Genomic DNA, 16,430 nt, shown 5'->3' with positions numbered 1-16,430 from the left:
TAATTTTTGCATGCAAGACACACTTAAACATTAAAGAAAGACTTCACATACACAGATTATAAATCAAGAAATTTAAATGAGCACACTTTACTTATTCCAATCAAAATTATACCAGAGGTTTCCACTCACACCACACAGCTCAGGGGGTTTAGACAGAAACATTAAAATCAAAGACTGAGATCTCGACAAACACAAAGGTGTCCCTGGAAGTCTTGAGACAGGAGTGATCAGCTCAGTCCCTACTCAGGTCTCTTCCTGAGAGCACCCCCAGATGTCCCCACTAATGTCTCCCTCTGAGAGCACTACTAGATGTCTCTGGAAGTTCTGGGCAGGATGAAGTCCCCACTATTTGTCTCCCTAGAGCATAAACAGAGGTCTCTGGAGGTCCGAGGCAAAACTGACTAACCTGGTTAGCTCAGTTCCCGCTAATGTCCCCCTAGAGTATGAGCAGATATCCCCAGGAGTCAGAGGCAGGACCTGATTCCCACTAATCGTCCTTCCAGAGTACAACCAGACATCTCCCAGGGGAGCCCGAGGCAGGACCAAAAACTCTCCGCCAACATCTTGATCTTAGAAAGCCTATTGCATGAGTGAGACCGCGTCTGATCCTCTAGGCAACAGCCCAAATTGACTAGTCCAAAACAAAATTCAGCAAAGCAAAGATCTGCCTTACCTCCATACCTCCTCTGTCTTCTCTGTCAAATTGTCCAAATCATCAAATTTGGGAACCGGGGGGTGTCTGCTGAAGAAATGTCCAAACTCACAAGAAAACGGGGAGTCCTGAAAATGTCTCAGGTGGTGCCTCTCCTCGAGATTCCAGTGGGGTCAGGTAGTCCCCCCGAGAGACTAGCTGATTCGGGGTTAGTTTGTGTGTTGTGAATTATATTTATTCGATTTTCCATGTTCTGATTTGGAGGCAGACTGGAAAAATATAAAATAAATACAAAATTAAAATAGCCAATACTAATAGATATTAAAACAAGTGTCTTAATACAATGAAGGGATTAAAGCCTTTTAGATTATTAAGCAAATTCTTAGTTAATACAGCAGAATCTAAAATAAAATTTTTGTAGTTTTGAATGTTCTTAACATGTTAACGTAATTTTATAATTTATATTAAGTCCATGTTGACACTATTATTGCTTCACATTATTTGTAAATGGCAACCCAACCCAACTTCAGTCTGGGAGCTGTCCCAAAGAGCAGGAGTCACACACATTCAAGAAAAGTCTGTATGACACTGTAACTGTTGTCACATATCCACACTTTGTAGCTGGTGTCTTAAGTCTCAATGACGATTGTTTCTAGGACATTAAGCTTTTGTTGTAAGCTTAATAAAATACCTGATTTTTAGCAATGATTCAGGTAGACTGAAAGGGTCATTTGTATCACATATGAAGATGGAGCTTCTGTTTTCTTTAACTTGGAGAGATCAACTCAGAGGGCCTTTCCTTGGAGCTCTGCAACTGTGGGGTGGTGAGGAGAACCTTGGGATTCACTATGCAGGGTAGCAGAGGTAAATTTGTAACAGAATTGGACAAAAAGGAGAGAGAGAGAGAGAGAGAGAGAGAGAGAGAGAGAAAGGCTCTAAATTTGGAGAGTAGGTCTCAGCCTAAAATAGGCATGGGGCATTGAGGCAGGAGGAGAAAAGAGTGTGTAAATGAGACATTATCTATTAAACAGGCAGTGGATTTGTGGCAAATGGGTAGGAAAATAAGATTATTAACACCCATAACAGATATTTTTGAGGGATGAACAGATCCTGAATATTTAGGCAAGGCAGAGTAAGTGGCCCTCATGTCTATAAGGAATGACGGTTACCCTAGCCTCATCCACAGTGACGTGAGATGGGGCCAATGGCCCTTGACACCTTCAGTCTTCAGTGGCAAGTCCCAGCAGGCTGGGCAAGGTCAGGTCACAGGTGGCTGGAGCAGGGCTGGAAGAGACTGAACCCTCCCTTAGAGGAGCGAGGGGGCAGCCTACCTTCCAGTGTCCCTTTTTCCCACAGAAAAGGCATGGCCCTGGTAGAGGCCAAGAAGCCAGGCAGGCTTTAGCCCAATGACCTTCCTTTCCACTCTTGAAGCAGGGCCCTGATGGAGTCTGATGAGGCCCTTTAGGGGCATTGGAGCCTCTAAAGGTATACGCCAAGAGCTGGTATTTTGCCTGATTTCTTTGGGCTCTGTCTGCCTTTTCCTGTTCCTATTGGTCATTATAGACTTTAAAAGCCATGCTCAGGAGATCTCGTTGAGGGCTTTGAGGGTCCTCTTCTGCCTATAGAAACATTTTCCGTTTATCTGGAGCTGATTGGAAAAAGACAGGACAGTGTTATTAGCTGGATTAAATGAAGGAGGGTAGGAATTTGCAGGAGAAAGAGGATTTGAGAGAAGGAACAGGTTTGACAGAGAAAGGGATGAGAGCATAGGAAAATAAGCCTCATACAATTGCTCTTGTGAAGTGAGTCTCTCATCCTGGCTCATGGTGTCTCACCAAACGTTCAGGAACCCACCGAGGGGCCTCAGCAGACCTAGGAAAGACACACATATCCTCGGCCCCATAAAGGAACAGGGTCTGGCTCTTGCCAGATTCCTGTGAGTGGGTCCCTCCATCGCACTTCAGGGAAGGCTTTCCTTGTAGGATCCCAGGGTTTCTCGGCTGCTGATGGGCCCAGCATTCAAAAAATTTTTAAAGTAAAAAGTGGAATATAGAAGATTTGCAGGGTTTCCAGGATATGACTTCCCCTTTTTAATTTTTTTATAATTGACCTTTAAGCATTTGTTGGGCACACTTTATAATGCCTTGATTTTGAGGATTGTAGGAAATATTTTTTATGTTAATTTCAAAAAGTCTGACAAAATATAGTAATGTTTTTGCAAGTAACATTTTCATATATTTTTAAAAAGTCTGTATTCCATTAATTAATAGGTTATTTAGAGAGCACATATGGCTGAAAAAATTTAGTATGACTTTTGTTATTTTTTTATTGTAAAAAAATTTATACTTTTTTTGTTAAGTAAATTCATTTTGTCTCAAGCCTTGCAGCTTGCATTTTTGTGCAGCTTGGTGACTGCTTTATGAACGAGTTAAGAGAAAAACAAAACAAAACCAAACCAATAACCAATGTTGCTTAACAATAACAGATACATTAGTTTAACCAAATTAGCAAGTCTTTAAGATTCACATTCCATTTTATTTAAATTTAAATGAGCGCACTTTACAAGTTCCAATTTTAAAAAATGTAGGGATGAAACCACTTTATTTTTTCAATATTAGAGCCGGCATTTCCAATTTTTGCATGCAAGAACCTAATGCAGAACTTCAAAACAGACACATTTTAGACAACATTAAACAAAGATTAATCAGAATCAATAATTAGATGAACCAGACAAACCAGAGAGAAACCCGAGGTTTTAGAGCACAACCAGATTCGAAAGATGCCTGCCTGGTTTTAGGGCTTTTTTTTGGGGGGGGGGCAGAGGAACCAAACTACAGATCAGATTAAACAAAACTTTCTCGAGAAAAATCTCGAGCAGCCGCATGAAAATTTTGTAATAGTCAGATTCAACAAGCGTCCCCAGCCTTAATTTCCAGGCAAAGAATAAGAAAGAAATAAAAAGATAGTTTAGAGGATTGTAGCTAAAACATGAAAGAAAATCAGACAGTAACAGGAAAAGCTGTAACTTTCCTAACACCTGAGTCTCCTATTCATTCTCAAATTCCAGTAGCTGCTGCAGCTGGCAGTTCAGGCTGATTATGCTGAGATTTCTCCACCTCAATTTTAGCTGAGCGGTACACTCAGTTGACGGGGGTGGGGGCTCCGTTGTCTGTTTCCCTGAATCACCTGCCCTCCGGCAGTACACTTAGACTTACACTCACTCACCCAGTGCTTCCCTCTCCCACAGCGCGGGCAGAGGTCCAGAGCTTGAGGAGCTGGCCACCCTCGAAGGAGAGGCTGAGACCGATATCTGGGGGGAGCAGGGCAATTTCTTTTTTTCTTTAAAAAAATTTTTTTTTTCATTTTTTCCAAAGCTGGAAACGGGGAGGCAGTCAGACAGACTCCTGCATGCAGCTGACCGGGATCCACCTGGCATGCCCACCAGGGGGCAATGCTCTGCCCATCTGGGGCATCGCTCTGTTGCATCCAGAGCCATTCTAGCGCCTGAGGCAAAGGCCACAGAGCCATCCCCAGTGCCCGGGCCATCTTTGCTCCAATGGAGCCTTGGCTGCGGGAGGGGAAGAGAGAGACAGAGAGTGAGGAGAGGGGGAGCAGTGGAGAAACAGATGGGCGCTTCTCCTGTGTGCCCTGGCCGGGAATCGAACCCGGGACTTCTGCACGCCAGGCCAACGCTCTACCACTGAGCAAACCGGCCAGGGCCAGCAGGGCAATTTCTAACAAAATGTTCTAAACCCCCACATTGGAAACAAGATCCACAGGCAGAAGGACTTCCCTGACCTCCTTTCTTTCGTTTGTTCTGCCGTTTATCAAAGTGTTGTCCTGGAGGCCTCCCCTGAAACACTGAGGCAACAGCCAGACCTTGCTTATATGAAGGCTCAATGTCAGCACATATTCTGATTAATCCCCTAAATCTCCAGCCTGATCTACAGCTTGTTGGAGCAGGAATCTCCAAAGGTCTGAGACAGAGACCCTGGGAGCAACCCGATAAGTGTAAGAAAGAGCAGAGGGCAGTGGAGGCACAAAGGTTAAGGCAGCCGTAGCCACGACACCCTCATCTCTGGAGTCATCCTCAGACTCCAAGGTCTTCTCAAATTTACACCTGTTTCTAGTTCACTCTGATGTAACAACAGCTTCTCCTCAAATAAAAACATTTGTACAAAAAGAAGAAGGTCCCTCACTTCTGACCCTAACTGTCCCATAATTTATTACTCCCGATTATACTCTCCCCCAAAACTCTACTAAAAAATTTTACTTACTGCCCTGGCCGGTTGGCTCTGTGGTAGAGCGTTGGCCTGGCGTGCGGAAGTCCTGGGTTCGATTCCCAGCCAGAGCACACAGGAGAAGCGATCATCTGCTTCTCCACCCCTCCCCCTCTCCTTCCTCTCTGTCTCTCTCTTCCCCTCCCGCAGCCAAGGCTCCATTGGAGCAAAGTTGGCCCAGGTGCTGGGGATGGCTCCTTAGCCTCTGCCCCAGGCGCTAGAATGGCTCTGGATGCAACAGAGCGACGCCCCAGAGGAGCAGAGCATCGCCCCCTGGTGGGCGTGCCGGGTGGATCCCGGTCGGGCGCATGCAGGAGTCTGTCTGACTGCCTCCCTGTTTCCAGCTTCAGAAAAATACAAAAAAATAAAATAAAATAAATTTTACTTACTGCGCACTCCTGGGGAGTTCCGTCACCTGCCTTCAGTTTAGTTTTCCCTACCTCAGGTCCCTGTTCAGGCGCCACTTGTCACGAACCAGTGCAGCCAGTAACTCCAGGTCCTGAGTGGGAACGGCACAAAATTAAGAAAATAGGCTTAGAGAATAAAAAGGTGGGCTCGGGAGGGCTTTGCAATATTGATGGTGAGAACAGAGCGTGCTCCACGACCGCTTCTTGATTTATTTATAGGGCAAAGTGAGGCCATTAGCAAATCAGAGATCTCTGATCACATTTTCAAGGCAACCCAAGAATTTTACCAAGTGCAGAAAACCCCCACCATACGTAACATCTGAACTTCACACAAAACAAAGGATAGAAGAAGCTTGTCTCCAGTCTTCCTGGGGGAATGGGGGTAGGATGAGTATAAAAAGTCCAGCACCACAGCTTAACAGCCTTTAGCAACTTCACAGAACAAGTGAGGTGGGGTGTTGGGCAGACTGTCAGCTTACTGCCAGTTCCCCACACCTCTATCCCCCAAAAATCTAAACTGCAAAAACCCTGTTGACTTTTCCGGCCCCAACATGTGTACATACCACATACATGTATATATCATATTTTGTATATCTATTTACCCATTGAGGAACATTTACATTGTATCCATGTCTTACATGTTTTAGACAGTGGGATGTAAATACTTCTTCAAGATGGTGGTTTTATTTCCTTTGGACGTAGTTCCAGGAGTGGGATCCCTGGACCATACAGTAATTCCATGTTCAATTTCTGAGGAACCTACGTGCTGGTCTCTACAGTGTCTGCACCATTTGTAGTCCCTCCAACAGCGCACAAGGTTCCCTTGTTCCTGAAGGTATTTTTACAGCAGATTCTCATTTAAATCAGGACTTTGAAAAAGGAGGTCACCCTCTGTGACCAGACCACTGAGTGGGTGGGTGTCACCCAGTAAGAGCAAAACCTTCATGAACAGAGACTGACCCCCCCACACACACACACACACACAGTAGAAGGAATTTATTGTGTTCTTTTCTTTCGGGTTACGTTAATATGGTGAAGTAGTCACTTGTTCAAAAGAAAACTGTACATTGTATAATATATAGAATATAGAATAAAAAAGTAATAATATAATAATATTGAAATAGGTATTACGTATTTTTAATGTCCTTTTTCCAAACCTCAAAAGGTGACTGATTTCTTACCATTCTTTTGTTTCAAACTTGGAATTCACTCACCAGACTTCCTGTGGTCGTCTCCACGGGACGAAGCTTCGAACAATCAAACGAGTTTAGGAGAAACATGAGCCACCTCTACAACATGCCTGCAAAGCAGTTTCACATGCATGTGCTCACATGTGCTCTTGTCTAATTCCTGGTAGATGAGTGTGTCTCAGATAAGCTGGGAGACTCGTCTGGATGTCCGTGGAACCAGAGAACAGAAAGAAACCGCTTCCCTACAGCTCAGAGTAGAGGAGGGGAACTCACACTCGCCGCCCGCTAGCTGGGAGCCCGACTACAGAGCATAGGTGAGTTTTACATGAACTCCCATCTCCCTGAACCTCCTACATCCTCTGTAGCTGTGGGGCGGGTCCTGTTACAACCTAAACACATGCTCCTCAGCATTCACTGAGAGCTCAGGGGGCCCGCGGTAAAGAAACCCACGTGGGGGCATCCCTGCGAGGGTCAAGCTGTGCAGTCGCTAAGTATTTGCTGAGACTGTTGTCCCTGTTGTCACAGGACGGGGACTGGGTAGGAGTGGGTCTCCCTCAGGCACAGCAGTAGGACATGGGGACTTGACTTCAAGCACGAAAGACTTCACAACACAAGACCGGGTGATGCTGAGGGTTCGTTTACCACACTTGGGGACAGTGCCATGGAGGAGGGCTGAGGACAGAGGAGCCACAGGGGACAGCCTGGGAGGGTGCTCTGGGTCTAGAAGTGTGACAGGGAAGGACTGAGCCGTGGGGCTGTGTGAAGTCACTGAGAAGTGAAGTCACAGGACAGAAGTGAGCCAGGGCGGGGCTGCTGTCAGCTTCCTGAGAAGTCAGAGAGAAAGGGGCCTGGAGTCAGGTCGAGGGGTCAGCCCGGGATGAGCTACCCCTGCCCGCTGCTCTCCTATCTGCGTCTCACGGGGACCCTTAGAGAGAAGGGTGTGTGGCTGCTCCAGGGAGACTGTCCTCTGGGTCCCTTGTCTTGAGGATTTTATTTTCTTATAGCTGGTGGAAGTCAGTGCAGGGTCTTAACAAAATATTCATTACCTGTCCAGGTGAGTCCTAAATATGGTGATTTATCAAAAATGTATGTAAATAGAGGTCAGGGTTATTTATGGTTAGTTTTATTTTGAAGAGGAAACATTGAGGAGGGACCAGGACTGAGGCTGGTCTGCTCCCCGGGAGAGTTTGGGGTGTGTAAACCATTTTTCTAACTGTCCTTGGTTCAGGAAGAGGAAACCTTGTGGTTCGTTAGCTGGCTGCAATTGCTCAAATTGTTGGGCCTTGTTTAATGATTGTGCATCAGTTTCCCTTATTCCACTTGCCAAGGAATTCCCGGCATCTTACCCTCGAGCCTCCATTGACAGGAAGTGTGGTCTCTATGGTGGCTGAGCCCAGCCTGTCGGGGACACGGGTGGGACGTGGAGGGAGCCGGGACACTGCCCGTGGAGCACTTGCTCTGTCCTGTTCACGTAGCACAGGGAAGGGACGAGCTCATGAGAACAGCTGTCTCGCTGGCAAACAGACACGGAGCTGGACAGCGGGTCCAAAGAGCACCGGACACGGGAGTGTTTCTAGACCCCACAGAGTAAGCCAGATCGCGGGTGGTTCTGTGGACCAGAGCCTGGTGAGACTTTGCTCACAGGACAGTCAGGCTGTGGCTTCACAGTCCAACCTGTGTGAGATGCTTCACGTGTCTCCCCATAGAGTGAGGGGGAGAGGAGGAAGGAGAGACAGGAGAGGAAAGAGGCATAAACAGAACAGAAGAACATGGAGATTTGAGACTCATGTCTTGAAATCAGCAATTTGTGTGGTTCCTGTCGTGGGAACAGCTCCAGGCAAACAGGAAGAACTCCCTTGAATGTAAGGGGACACATAGTCAATGTGACCCATCACCCTGAGGACCCAGGCTCCACTGGAATGAAGTGACTATGAGTCATACACAACTTGCAAAGGCAGCACATGATTTACGTCCCTTGTCAAATGTCCATGGTAGACACCAGTGGTCGTCAACCTGGTCCCTACCGCCCCCTAGTGGGCATTCCAGCTTTCATGGTGGGCAGTAGCGGAGCAACCATAGTATAAATAAGAAGATAGATTTAACTATAGTAAGTTGTTTTATAAAGATGTATTCTGCCAAACTTAGCAAAAATCCGACATAAAGTACTTGCTAAGTAATTATTATTATATGCTTTAACTTGCTGTAAATCTGCTTTATAAATTTTATAAAGTAAAGTTACTTTCCTACTTTATAAATCACCATGACTGTGGAACCGGTGGGCGGTTAGAAAATTTTACTACTAACAGAGATACAGAAGTGGGCGGTAGGTATAAAAAGGTTGACTACCCTGGTAGGCACGAACTAAAAGGACCTTTGAAACCTGGATCCAGGAGCTCAGGGGGCAGTGGGGACAGTTCATCTAGCTGAGGTCACCTGCACACAGGGTGTCGTGTTCTTGGGCTCCCCAGGGAAAGGCTCCTGCAGGTAAAACCCACCGAGTGTGTGAACCCCGTCCAGCGCCATCCAGCGATCGCGTCCCTGTGCTCACGTGTCCCAGGAGGGTCAGAAGCTGGAGTCTGCAGAGTGGCCAGATCGCCCCTGACCTCAGAGGTACTGGCCCCGTGCCCAACTCTGTCTTCACAGGGTGACCCTGCCGCAGGGCCCGGCAGATGGCTCAGGAGCCCAGCAAAGTTGGCGTGGGCTTCTTTTTCGAAATGGAGACCAGGCTGTCAGACCCCAATAACGGATCTCAGTTACCAGCAGAGGCCAACGCAACACGCAACAGCACAGGGCCTGCACCGGGCAGACAGTTCTTTTTGAATCACAAAAATATTGTTCACTTAGTGTGTCTGTTGATCGCCCTCCTTGGGTTGGTGGGGAACGGGACGGTCATCTGGCTGCTCGGGTTCCGTGTGAAGAGGAACCCCTTCTCGGTCTACATCCTCAACTTGGCCATCGCGGACTTCGCCTTCCTCTTATGTCTAGGCGTCAGGCTCATAATATTTATTTCAAGTTATCATTTAACCAAAGCGATGTCAAAATTTTCACAGCCCTCTTCCTCCTGTCTGGCCTTGCGGGGCTGAGTCTGCTGATGGCCATCAGCACGGAGCGCTGTCTGTCCGTCACCTTCCCCATCTGGTACAAGTGCCGCCGCCCCGCCCATCTCTCCACCATCGTGTGCGCTCTGATTTGGGGACTGTCAGTCTGTCTGGGGATTCCGTGGTATTTGTGTGTTGGTGGCAATTTTCGGGACTTATGTAAAATACAATTTCTGGTGTACTGTGTGCTCTCCCTCCTCACGCTTCTCGTGCTGTGTGTGTCCAGCCTGACCCTGCTCATCCGTGTGCACTGCTGCTCCTGGCAGAGACAGGTCACCAAGCTCTACAGGGTCATCCTTCTCACCGTGCTGGCCTACCTGGAGCTCAGGCTGCCCCTTGGTTTACAGTTTCTGTTTCAAAAACTCAAAATCAGGAAGGACCATCTTCCGTACATCCTTCCCATCTGCCGCCTCCTGGCTGCCCTGAACAGTGCGGTCAATCCCGTCATCTACTTCCTCGTGGGGAGGCAGGGGCAGCGGTCAAGAGGAAGGGCCCTCAGAGAGCTGCTCCAGAGTGTGCTGACGGAGGACACGTCCTGAGCAGACGAGAGCCCCGTCCTCAGACAAACACGACGTCCCCCTGAGCCCGGGGAGCGGGCAGCTCTGCTGGGACCTCAGGCTCTGACCCTGCACTAAGGGCCCCCATCCGGGATCTGTAGATGCAAAGTCGTCATACCCTCCCCACCGATTGTGTGAATTCCTTGTGAGAAGTAATCCTGTCCCTGTTGTCCCAACTGTGCACTGAAGTGACATGTCATTGTCCTGAGGTCACGTCCTGTTCCCTCTACCTTCTGACGGGGAGCCTTTCTCCCCTCGGTGTGTCCTCCAGGCTTCTCTGCCCTCTGCTCCCAGGGAGAGGTCGGCACAGGCAAGACCCCAATGGACCTGACACCCTCAGTCCCCCATCTGTCTATCTCTCTGCTCTGGTTTCCTAACGACCTCCGCCCACAGCTGTTTCCTTACACAGAGCATCACGTCCCAGCCTGTGCCTCTGTTCATAATTCTGCCTGTCACTCTGCTGTCCTCCTCCTCTGACTTATCTATAAGGTGACACCCTGCTTATTCTCCAATAATGACTTTCATTGTTTATTTTACTACAGGAGAGAAGTTTTCATTTACCTGATCCCAGAAGAAACTCACGTTTCTCTCCAATAGTGTGTATAGATATGCATGTGTGTGCATGCGTGTGTGTGCACACATACAGGTGTGTGCACGTGTGTTAGTGCATGTGTGTGCACACATACTACTGAGGGTGGGCAACATAGCCTCTCCTGTGTCCTCAGCTGGGGGATTCTGTGCTACTCACATCACCCCACCAACCCTTAAAATTCCACATCCTTACAGCGCTTAACAGAGACCCCTGTAGAGCTGCTCTAAGTAACATGGGCATCAGTATCCTTCATCCACATGGACACTGGAAGGACATCAAACACTGTTGCAGAAGGCAATGACAATTCTGTCCTCTTCATCACAGCTGACAGTTCCGTGTGTGACAACAGAGGAGGCAGAATGGACTCTTCCCAGTCGCTCCCTCACCTCAGACCTCAGAGGGGATGAGACTCACAGCCTGGATCCTCCCTGACATGGGCACCTGCCCCGAAGTCAACGTGGGATTCCGCGGCCAATCACCCATCAGAGAGAAGCTGTCGGTGTTTGTCTTTCTCTGACTGATGGTCTCACTTAGCAGGGGACCCTGTGGGTCCATCCATGTTGTTGCAAATGGTGAGATGTCACTCTGTTTTTTGCCGAGTGACACTCCACTGTGTGCACACCCCTCTCCTTCTGTGTCCCGTCGTCCATGCAGGGACACCGAGGCTGCTTCTGTATCGTTGCTGTTGTAAGTAACGCTGCAGTGAGCATTGGGGGGTGTATATCTCTTTGAATTGTGTTTTGCATTTTTTCAGTAAAATACCCAGAACTTGGGTTCCTGGGTGACAGGATAGTTCTCTCTAGTATTTTGAGGGATCTCAATGCTGGTTCCCACAGTGGAGACCCGTCTGCATTTCAAGAACAGTGAACCAGGGTCCCTTCTCTCCACACCCTCACACCACCTGTTGTTTGTCGATTACACTGGGGAACAAAATTTTTGTTGCATCCACAGAAACACTTGTTCTTACCTAACTCGAGTGTGTTAATCTCAAATCTGACATCAGTTTTCTCTGTAAGCTACAGGTTTTTTGCAATTCAAGATTTTAACTTTTCATCTTATTGTAAAATATTCAACATTTAGTTTAACATAATGAAGTAGAATGTTTTCTTGGCCATCATCTTTGTGAAAACATAATAATTTATATAATGCAGTAAGTACACTAATACACTAAAAGATATAATTGCATCAGAATTTGTCTACAATTTCAAAATAGAATATATTACAACACTTATCATAAAATTTGCACAAAACTTATTTAACTTCTATTAAGGCAACAATTTGCGTGTGTAGCTCTTGTGTTTGTGTACTTGTTGAAGACAATCTCGTTTGATGCTCCAGCAGTAGTCTGCTCATCACTAACAGCTCCAAGATTTTCGGGAAACTTATCAAGGTGACTGTTCAGGAAGTGAATCTTAACGCTCATGTTAACTTCCAATGTTGCAGGAAGCTAACAGCATCCTTTGAACCAGAAGTTCATAGTTTTCTGCTTTTTTGTTGCCAGGGAAGTTCTTTGTAACTGCCACAAAAGACTGCCATGCTGCTTTCTCCTCCTTATTCGTCTTCCTGGTAAATTCTTAGTCATATATGAGGGTTTGAATTTGAGGTCCATCAAATACACCTGCTTTTATCTTCTCGAAAGACAAGGCAGGAAAAGCAGAAATACTATGTTGAAAGCATTCACTTTCTTTATTCAAAGCCTGAACAAACTGCTTCATTAAGCCAAGACTGATGTGAAGTGGGGGAAAATGATTCTGTCTTGATTAACTACAGGTTCATTCACAATATTTTGCATCCCTACTTCCAGAGCTTCATGTTTTGTCCACTCCTTCTGTGTCCAGTGTTTCTCCCGAGCTCGGCTGTCCCACAAACACAGAAAGCAAGGATACTTTGTGAAACCTCTCTGTTGTCCTAGCAGGAAATTTACCATCTTAAGATCCACACAAATGATCCAGTTATGCTTCTCATATTTCAGAAAGCCGAGGACAATTTTCATGTCATTATAATCTTTTCACAGATGAATAACCAATTGGAACTGCTGCATAAACATTACCGTTGTGTAGGAGAACACATTTCAGACTCTATTTAGAGCTGTCAAGAAATAGCCACCATTCTGTTGGACTGTAAGTGGTAACACCTAGCTGGCTGAAAAGACTACTGATATCGTGATAGTAAGTGAAGTGTTTGTCTTTGGAAAAAAAGTGCACAAAAATTTGTTCACGCTTCCTGAAACGGGATACTTTAGCTGACCGGTGAAATACATTCTTTTCTTGAAGTCTGGAGGCTAATAATTCAGCTGCTTTCTTTGATAGGCCCAAATCTCCTACTAAGTCATTCAATTCGGGTTGGCTAAACTGCTGAGGGGTTAATGACTGCTTGGCATCAGAAGAAGACCCTTCAGATTCTACAACTATTTCCTCATGCATCTTATCAAAATACACTTGATCACCATGTTCACTTTCTTCGTCCTTAGAAGAAATAAAACCATTGAAAACTGGAACCGGGAGTGTCTCAGAGTGTGGGATGGGTCATATTGCTGAAGGAATATTAGGATATGCGATCATATGCCGTTTTTTCTTGCCGATGCCCTTTGTATGTATCAGACAGAAATAACAGTCACTGCTGTGGTCCTTAGGTTCACGTCAAACCATGGGAATACCAAAAGGCACTCCTCTGTGTTTTCCTTTTGTTCAGTCACGAAGCATTTCCTCACAATTATGACACACAATATGAGGAGCCCAATTCTTGTCTTGATCGCCAAAGGGAACATGAAAATAGGCAATATATGCACGTGTCACAAATGATGAAATATTGCGCCTTTGATGTTGAAGTGTGTAATAGCCACATATATAACAGAAGGTGTTAGGACTATTCTTACATTTACGGCTACTCGAAGAAGCCATGATTCAATCTTAAAACAAAATAAGAGAATGTTTTTATCAGATAATTTTTTACATTTAAAAACAACTACAATTATGTAAAAGTGATGTTTGTAAAACATTAATTGCCTTGTGGTTATGTTCAATCCAAGAGTCGTTGCCCTTTCTTTAAAAATTTTATTTATTTAATTAATTGTGTTTACATAGATTCTAGTGTCACCTCAAATGCATTCTCCCTCCCCCCTATTCCCCTCAGCATCTCCCTTACCTCCTCCCTACTGTGCGCTCTCCCCTTCCCTTCAGGTTTATCCCATCCTCTCATCCCCTTCCCCTCTGTCCTCTTTTCCCTCTGGTCCCTTTGATCCCTCCTCTGTCTCAATTCCGTTCCTCAGTTCTCGTTATTCCTTGGATTCCTCAAATGAGTGAGGTCATATGATATTTTTCTTTCTCTGCCTGGCTTATTTCACTCAACATAATAGTTTCCACGTCCCTCCATATTGTTGCAAAAGGTAATATTTTCTTCTTTTTCATGGCCCCATAGTATTCCATTGTGTATATGTACCACTGCTTTTTAACCCACTTGTCCACTGATGGACGCTTGGGCTGTTTCCAGATCTTCGCTATTGTGAACAATGCTGCCATAAACTGGGGGTGCATTTCTTTTTTTCAGTCAGTGATATGGTGTGCTTGAGATATATTCCTATAAGTGGGATGGCTGGGTCAAAGGGCAGTTTTATTTCTAATTTTTTGAGGAATCTCCATATTGTTTTCCACAGTGGCTGCACCAGTCTGCATTCCCTCTAGCAGTGCAGGAGGGTTCTCCTTTCTCCACATCCTCGCCAGCTCCTATCATGTATTGTTTTGTTGATGAGCGCCATTCTGACTGGTGTGAGGTGGTATCTCATTGTAATTTTAATTGGCATTTCTCCAATCATTAGTGATGTTGAGCATTCTTTCATCTGTCTATTGACCATCTGTATGTCCTCTTTGGAGAAGTGTCTATTCATTTCTTGTGCCCATTTTTTGATTGAATTGTTTGTCTTCCTGGTATTAAGTTTTACAAGTTTTTTATAAATTTTGGTTATTAATCCCTTATCAGATGTACTGTCGAATATGTTCTCCCATTGTGTGGTTTGTCTTTTTATTCTGTTCATATTGTCTTTAGCTGTGCAAAAGCTCTGTAGTTTGATATAGTCCCATTTCTTTATCCTGTCTTTTATTTCATTTGCCTGTGGAGATAAATCAGCAAAGATATTGCTGCGATAGATGTTGGTGAGCTTACTGCCTATGTTTTCTTCTAGGATGCTTATGGTTTCATGATTTACATTTAAGTCCTTTATCCATTTTGAGTTTATTTTTGTGCATGGTGTAAGTTGGTGGTCTAGTTTCATTTTTTTTGCAGGTAGCTGTCCAGTTTTCCGAACATCATTTGTTAAAGAGACTGTCTTTACTTCATTGTATGCTCTTACCTCCTTTGTCAAATATCAAATGTCCATAAAGATATGTGTTTATATTTGGGTTCTCTGTTCTGTTCCATTGATCTATATGCTTTTCTTATGCCAGTACCAAGCTCTTTTGAGTACAATGGCCTTGTAGTACAATGGACTTGATATCAGGAAGTGTGATACCTCCCACTTTATTCTTCTCTTTCAAGATTACTGAGGCTATTTGTGTTCTTTTTTGGTTCCATATAAATTTTAGGAATATGTGTTCTATATCTTTGAAGTATGTCATTGGTATTTTAATTGGTATTGCATTAAATTTATAAATTTATTTGGGTAATATATACATTTTAATTGTTTATTCTTCCTAACCATGAGCACGGTATACACTTCCACTTGTTTGTGTCTTCCTTAATTTCTTTTCTCAATGTTTTATAATTTTCTGAGTACAAGTCTTTAACCTCTTTGGTTAAATTTACTTCTAGATACTTGATTTTCTTTGTTGCAATAGTGAAGGGGATTGTTTCCTTAATTTCTCTTTCTGGCAGTTCATTGTTCGTGTATAAAAATGCCTCTGATTTCTGTGTATTAATTTTATATCCTGCCACCTTGCTGAATTTATTAGGCCCAGTAGTTTTTTTACTGACACTTTAGGGTTTTCTATATATAGTATATCATCTGCAAATAATGATAGTTTTACTTCTTTTCCAATTTGAATGCCTTTTATTTCTTCTTGTTGTCTGATTGCTGTAGCTAGGACTTCCAGAACTATGTTGAATAAGAGTGGTGAAAGGGGGCACCCTTGACTTGTTCCTGATTTTAGGGGAATTGCTTTTAATTTTTGTCCATTAATTATAATGTTGGCTGTGGGTTTGTCATAGATGTCCTTTATCATGTTGAGGTATGTTTCCTGTATTCCCACTTTGCTAAGAGTTTTGATCATAAATGAGTGCTGGAATTTATCAAATGCTTTTTCTGCATCTATTGATATTATTGTGTGGTTTTTCTCCTTCCTTTTGTTTATGTGGTTAATCACATTGATTGATTTATGAATGTTGTACCATCCTTGCCTCCACAGAATAAATCCCCCTTGATCATGATGTATGACTTTTCCCATATATTGTTGGATCCGGTTTGCTAATATTTTGTTGAGGATTTTAGCATCTAAATTCATCAAGGATATTGGCCTATAATTTTCTTTCTTTGTGTTATCTTTGCCTGGTTTTGGGATCAGAATTATGCTCACCTCATAAAAGGAGCTTGGAAGTCTTCCTTCCTCTTGAATTTTTCAAAATAGCTTGAGAAGGATAGGAGTTTGTTCTTCTTTGAATATTTG

This window comes from Saccopteryx bilineata, chromosome 1 (assembly GCF_036850765.1).
Source record: "Saccopteryx bilineata isolate mSacBil1 chromosome 1, mSacBil1_pri_phased_curated, whole genome shotgun sequence".
In the NCBI taxonomy this organism is placed as follows: Eukaryota; Metazoa; Chordata; class Mammalia; order Chiroptera; family Emballonuridae; genus Saccopteryx; species Saccopteryx bilineata.
This window is presented reverse-complemented; position numbering follows the sequence as displayed.